The 7,567-nt window shown below is 34.9% G+C and overlaps 1 pseudogene across 1 annotated transcript in view; it reads left to right on the plus strand.

Moving 5' to 3' along the window:
• The window catches only part of LOC149179363 (glycolate oxidase 1-like), a 45,255-nt pseudogene extending 37,949 nt beyond the window's left edge, over positions 1–7,306 (plus strand). Inside the window, exons 6-11 of the transcript XR_016258457.1 lie at positions 5,551–5,617; positions 5,722–5,784; positions 6,127–6,196; positions 6,298–6,400; positions 6,438–6,594; positions 6,759–7,306. The product of XR_016258457.1 is annotated as a glycolate oxidase 1-like (transcript). The remainder of the gene's footprint in view (positions 1–5,550; positions 5,618–5,721; positions 5,785–6,126; positions 6,197–6,297; positions 6,401–6,437; positions 6,595–6,758) is intronic.
• Positions 7,307–7,567: the final 261 nt, after the last annotated feature.

Consider the following 7,567-nt stretch of genomic DNA (forward strand, 5'->3'; position numbering starts at 1 on the left):
CCATGTATAGATTTCTACAAATCCCAGTTATTGATTACCATGTAGCATTCTGATGTAGGGTAACCCAATAATGCAATATAATCAAAGCAGAATACAATAACCTACTTCTACTATCAATTTGTGGAAGCTTAAAGATCGAGTTGAACAATATAACCAGAAGAAGAAGAATCAATGCACAATACACATGAAAATAATTTGTGGAAAGCCTCACCACTATTTGTATTATTATACAAGGTGGAAATACATAGGAATTATACAAATCATTAACTCTAACAGCTAGCCAGCTCTTAGTACAATTTGCACATATGCTCACAAGCAATCTTGGCATTTCTCAAGTCTTCCTCTCTACCCTCCAAGCTCCTATTTCCTTCCATTGTTTCTCTTGGATGATTCTCCTTTGACCAAGTGGAAAAATTCCACCTACCAAGTGGAACAATTCCTCCAAAACGGCAATCCTTAAGGCCTAAATCCTTAACTACATGCATTAGTTTCTTCCAAGAGCAAACACATGCAACTTATAATACACTGTCCTTGACATTAATCTCAACTAGGTCTTTCTCAGAATAGACATGCATGAGTTTCTGAGGAGGGAAGCTTCAGTTAACTGGAGTAGCACTAATGGATGCATTAATGCATCAACTGACCTTTAACTCTTTATTAGTTCCTAAAAGAGTTTGGAACTAATTTAACTGGAATTAACTCAGTAAACTAAGCTAACTAATTACAACTCAAATATAACTCAATCTTATCTCCTTGATTTAAGGGATAACTTTTGCATGATTTCGGAAAGACTTCTAACTTGAATTTCTTCAACTAATTAGTTCAAAATTAATTAATTAATTAATTATTTCTAAGTAGCTGTTAAGACTAAATTCGATTTTAATTCACAATTTAATTCAAGGAAAAATTAAATTGGAATATTCTTGTTGCCATATTTCAACACATAGGCTCATTTCCTGTCAAGAATAGACTATCATTAGATAAAACCAAAATCAAAGCCATACCTTGGACCACTTTTGAAGTATAGGTTTGGATTGACACATCATCCTAGCTTCACCAAGTAACTATTAATGCCAACAAATCAAGCTTAGGGTTATTGCTTCATACGCTGCTTTCTGCAAACATAACACTTGACCAAAGAAATATGTTTAGCCTTACACAAATCAATATTGTGCAGTCAAATCAACTATGTCAAACTATCAAAGTTTAGATATCAGATCAAAACTGATATGAAACTCATTAATATCACTTTAACGAATTATTTGGACTAGGTGACTAGTAGAGCTCATGTCCAAATGTCTAGTTACACCACTATCAATCAAACTTTATCAATCCACACTCATGATCATAGCATGAACCATTTCTACTACTAAATATGAATCGATAGATCAAGGACAAGTCATATAATTTTCCTCACAAATAAAATCGCACTCCCCCAAGGGGACATGCTGGGTCTAATATAGCCTTTATCAAATAGTCCTTGAAGATGCACTTTTAACTCTGTCAACTCTGGAACAATCATTCTATAAGGAGCATTGGAAATTGGAGCAACTATAGGGATCAATTCTATACTAAAATCAAGATTCCTTCTGGGTGGTAATCTCAGAATATCTTCTCGAAAGACATGCTTAAATTCCTTAACAATTGGTATGTTGCCCAAGACATATATTTATCTTTAGAGTTAGTATATCATACTTGGACTACGTAAATTTGTCAGCCTTTACACATACCTTTCCCTAGTTGGTGAGGTGTAATGGGTCACAACTTAACTTCTCTTCTAATACCCTGAATTTCTACTATGTTGCCATTATCATATAGGAATTTAATGGTTTTTCCCTTAGAGTCTAATATGTTCCAATGTTGCTCTAGCCAATCCATACCTATTAATACATCATAGAAATATAATGGTAGAAAATTCAAATTGGTTTTAACCTGTTGTCGAGGAGATTCATTTACATAATCATCTACCTTTGCATTAACTCCTCTTAGATCCTGTTACTAACGGGACCATCCAAGGATTCCTAAATTTTGTACTTGTCAAATGACATAAATCAACTACTCTTGCGTTAATATATCTTAATCTTGCACCCATATCTATCAGAATGGAAATAGGGTGGTTGGATATATTACCTTCTAGTTCCACCATCGATGATTGTTATTCTGCATGTTGATCCTCCCACATTGTCTTAATCCTTGGTATTTTCCTTGCCATATCATGAACATTGGAAGCTTCTTGAATGTTCGCAACTAGTTCAGTTCTCCCCCGATGGAGACATTTTTTTTAGTAATGGGGCTCCCCACAACCCCAGCGCTGCAAAGGAGGCTTAGGAACTTGATTAGTTTCCATCTTGCCAGATGCTTCAGTCTGTTTCACTTCACTTTAAGGTCTATACCTTTATTGATTCCTACCTATTGCTCCACTTGATCCTTTCCAACCTGGATATCTGGTACTAATATTTTTCATGCTCTTGTTGGTTGAGAAGTTTCTTTTCCCTTTCTTATTTGTCCAATTTTTGGTGACCTCGCCCTTCTGCTTCATTTGCTGATAGAAAATTTGAACCTTCTAAAAAACCTCATCCTTCGTCTTAGGATTGTCAAATTCCAACTTTTCCTTCATATAAATCTGTAAATTACTTGATGAAGCGCTGGAATTTAGCCTTCTCTTCCTGAATCTATATAAAATATCCCAACATGGAGGTAAAAATAGTTATGAACTCATCCATTTTTTGTCCCAATTTCAAGTCATGAAACTATTTTTCGTTGTCATCGTAGAGTTGTTCATTCAGATCTTTCTCCCTAACTATTTTAGTTTCTTCCCACCATAAAGTGGCCTCACCCTGCAACTGGTATATCGCTAACCATACCTTCAAATTCTCATCGTATTCATAGATTTGAAAGTATTTGTTCATGTTGATTAACCAAGCCTCTACCGCTTCCTCAACCTATCCATTGTATATTGGTGTCTTGATCTTTTGAAATTCCCCTCGATGTTTTGTTTTCTCCGTCTTAAATCGTTTTTCATCAGAAAAATTATCACATTCTTCTTCATGGAAAGTTCACCCTCCCTTAGAATTTGGATGCTCATCCTACTATCTATGTGACTCTATTCTATTTTGCTCATCCTAACTCGGATTAGGATTCCTTTGATTCTGCCTATCTGAAAGACACTTCATAATATCTTCCTACTTCAATCATAATCTTTCATTGTCTGCTCGTAAGGTCAACATCTCTGCTAGTAGTTGTTGGATTGTTTCTAGTATTGTTTCCGGTAGTACAAAATTTTTGTTCTGATTTGGCTCACTCAACTGTACCCAAACCTCTAGTTTATGTCCAGTTGTCCCTCTAGACGGGGCATATCCTTCTCCTCGTCTCACAATGCATCAACCCTTTTCCTTTGTGTATCATAATTACTTTTATTATTCAATAATCTTCCTTTCTGGTGTTAGTGTAGCAACCTAAGGGCTCTCATACCACTTGTCATACCTACATTACCTAAGTATAAGGTAATGAAAAAAAATTTACACTCATACTACCTTTTAAATCGTAACTCATCCAAATTACCATAAAGGTCTATTCAATATAATTCGGAATTAACTCAAGCAATACAATCATGCCATAAGCATTTGATTAATTACATATATAAATCTGATTATGCTACATACATTTAAATTGAATAAACCTGGCAGAGGTTACAAATCTAAGTTTGGACTTCATGATATATTTCGTGAAAATTGTTGTGAGATTTAACCATGGTAATTCCTATATGCGATCATCTTTAATTCGGATGGTTCTCAAACCCTCGAGGTGCCCTCCAGGTGCATGTTGATCCACCCTCCATTTGGCAGCCCTTCCATATTTTTTCCCTGAGGCAGTTCATCAGACGCTCAAGAGGGAAGACATGAGGGTTAGGCTACCTGCCTACCTGGCTCATCATGGACCATCCTCGTTCTCATTCCTTGCATCTAGAGAAACGAGCTTGACTCTTCCGTGGTTCTGCTATTCTCCATTGGGAAAATCGATATGGTCCTACTGTTTTAGGTTCATTTTGAGATTTCGTTGTCACTCAATGGTCAGTATAGGGTATTGTCGCTGCTCAACACTCAGCCTACCCCCGTTGGGACATCCTACTAGCAGAAAAATTTGGTAATCCTCATTCATTTATAAATTTTTGGTCTTTTTTGTGGTGTCGGAAGAAAATATCGATCTTAATGTCTATCTCTTTCTATTTGTAGGTTTCCCAATGGGTTTTTGAAGTGGCGGGTAAGGTTCAGGGTCCTATAGGATGGCTTGGAGGGAATGACTCTTCACCTTCAAGTTGGAAATCGCATACGTTCCCTTGCAGATCTCATGAAAAATTATCCCTGTCATGCCGAAAAAGGAATAGGCTCTTCACACGTTTCTTCAAAACGGAACCTTAGAGGTTCTGGGTTTGCACTTTAAGCTTGTTAATGGAGCTAAGGACTAATTCAAGTTCCTTTTGGTATTTCACCGAGGTTTAATATTTGTTTTCAGGAGGGTTTCACCCTCGAATTTATCTCATGTGGCTTAAATGTGACATTTAAGTTTGGTTAATATATGTATATCAAGCATGATTTATTACTGCTTTCCGTTTAAGATCCATTTCTCTATATTGCATATTTGGCTCTTTTCAATTGCAAGCGTGCTGCTACACCATCAGCTAGGTTAACTATTCAAGATTCCTCGATGTAACTAGTCATAATATTTTGGGACGTCACAAATTTTATTTAGAATTCGATTGAATTTATATATTTAAAATTTTACTTGCAATTTACGTTTATGAATTTTATTTTAAATTAAAAGAAAATTATTTCTAATATAATAGACTAACAATAAATACAAGGTTATAGTGTGTGTATCTATTTGGTCAAGAAATTAGCAAGTATACAAATGTTATGAAATAAAATTAAAATAAATTATTTTGATTTTGAAATGAGTTATGGTTTTTGGAGAAATGGTATTGATAAGTCATGGTAATGGTCCATGATATTGTAACAAACCGGGATAACAATAAACACAAAGTTATAGATTGTGTAACTATTTGGTCAAGAACTAGGTAGGTATACAAATATTAGGAAAAAAAATCAAAATAATATTTTGATTTTGAAATAAGTTATGGTTTTTGGGCAAATGGTATTGATAAGTTATGGTACTTTCCCATGATATTGTACAAACCCAATAAACAATAAACACAAAATTTTAGATTGTATGGCTATTTGGTTAAAAACTTAGTGAATAAATAAAAAAAACTCATAACAATGTAGTGTCTATCTTAAAAATAATATTAATATATATATATATATATATATATCTATATATATATATATATATATATATATATATAACAATACTTTACTTTCTAATCTTTCGAGTGTGCACACCGCTCATTATAGCAATAAATAAAAATCAATAGACTAATTGTGATATCCACTCATACATGCTAGATAGTAAGGCACACCTCCGTGTTGAGATTCAATTCTGGATCCATAATTGTTTTTGACTTCTATTGATTTTTCTTTGTCAAAAATGTAGATTCGCATTGCCTCCATATCTTACCTTAAAGAATTTCGAAGGTTTGGATCTTGGGAAAATGGAGAAGGTATGTATTCCATTTTATGAGTTCTTTAAATAGAAGGACGCTGTTTTTAGTTCTTCCTATATTCAAGGTCCAGACTTCTTCCTTAAGTTGGTTTTTTCTTGCAGGCAACGGGTTCTGGACTGGCATCATACGTTGTAGGTCAAATTGGCATATCATTGTGTTGGAAGGTTTGTAATAGTACTGGTAGAGAGATATCTCAAATAATTCTTCAATATTGTGTTTGAATAGAATGAAAATGGATAGAGAAGCACCTGGAGAAATCTTGGGGTTGAGTTCCTGCCTTTGCTTGTAACCTTCTGAATCTCAGAAAAATTATTTGTGATGAGTTATATTATGATTTACATCTTCAAGAAATACTTCGTATCATTTTTCAAGAAATACTTTGTATCCTTTTTCCAACGTTTAAGCTAAAAATATGCATATTTTCACACCAATGCATTTGATTGCCCATTTAACACCAAAACAGAAGGCACGGGTCTAAAAATTGTTTAGTTTGAGTTTGTGAGCAGGATGTGAAATGGTTGCAGACAATTACCAGTTTGCCAATACTTGTGAAGGGGGTTTTGACTGCTGAGGACAGTAAGTGTTTTTGGGCTTTTCGGCATGTAACACATGGGGATCCCTGAGTGATTTTCATAATGAGTAAAGTTGATAATAATAATTATGAATGTATTATACAGCAAGGCTAGCCATCCAAGCAGGCATACAAGGTATAATTGTATCCAACCATGGAGCTCGACAACTTGATTATGTTCCAGCAACAATAAGCTCTTTGGAAGAGGTGTGCACCACAACATTGCATTAGTATATTTTTTCGTAGGAAATTTTGGATACCTGACCCAGTGATGATTTATGGAGAGTGTATATGGCAGGTTGTAAAAGCCGCACAAGGTCGAGTTCCTGTGTTTCTGGATGGAGGAGTTCGGCGTGGCACAGATGTTTTCAAGGCATTGGCTCTTGGAGCCTCTGGCATATTTGTAAGCATATTATTTAATTGACCTATTTTCCTTGTAGGATTTTGTGGTGACCATTCATTCTGAATATTATTGTTGATCTATTGTAGCTGGATGGTGGTTGATTTCTATAACATGCAATATATTTCAGAATCTTATAGCTTATGATGTTGTATTGGGGATTGCAGATTGGGAGGCCTGTAGTTTTTTCTTTGGCTGCAGAGGGAGAAGCAAGGGGTGAGAAATGTTCTGAAAATGTTGCGGGATGAGTTTGAACTAACGATGGCCTTAGCAGGATGTTGTTCAGTGAAGGAGATAAATCGAAATTACATTCAAACTGAGGCCGACATGATTCGATCTATATCAAGGCTCTGAAATGCTCTGCTCTCACATGAGTGATTGTTGATCAACAAAGTGAATATGCAATTGCTTGTGCTTTCTAATTTGATATGTCCTTATGCAGTAGTTCCAGATATTAGCAATATTGTTAAAACTAGTATATTTTCAGTCTAAGAGCTATGCTGCCAGTAGGATCTATATCTGCTGAGAATTTATTCGAATTCTTCTGCAAAGCTCCGGTGCTTTTGCCTGGAAATCATGTTATTCTGATTAAAATAATTGAAACACTGAGGATTATTACCTCTGCCTCTGTGGTTTCTTGTGCTTTTAAAGTTAGCTTATTCTTGCAATAGCTTTACTGATGATTCTTGGACAAAAAAACACGTTACCAACCTAATATTTTTGTAAAATGGTATTGTATGAGTCGGTGCATACAACAAATATATCTCCAGAATGATGAACTCAGGACAAAGGTATGTCAAATGGGAAGGTTACTAAGATCACCTATGATAAGTCCCATTCTTTCCTCATAGCAATATCAAGTTGTTTAACATTATCAATTTTCCATTTTGTAATTTGGTTATTTATGTGTTGATTGTTGTAATTTTAATTAATGAGATCATAAATTTCTATGTAATAGAGCAAATATATCTCCGGA

This window comes from Pinus tabuliformis, chromosome 4_1 (genome assembly GCF_031772625.1).
Source record: "Pinus tabuliformis cultivar Carrire ecotype Pingquan chromosome 4_1, CPIR1, whole genome shotgun sequence".
NCBI classification, from domain to species: Eukaryota; Viridiplantae; Streptophyta; class Pinopsida; order Pinales; family Pinaceae; genus Pinus; species Pinus tabuliformis.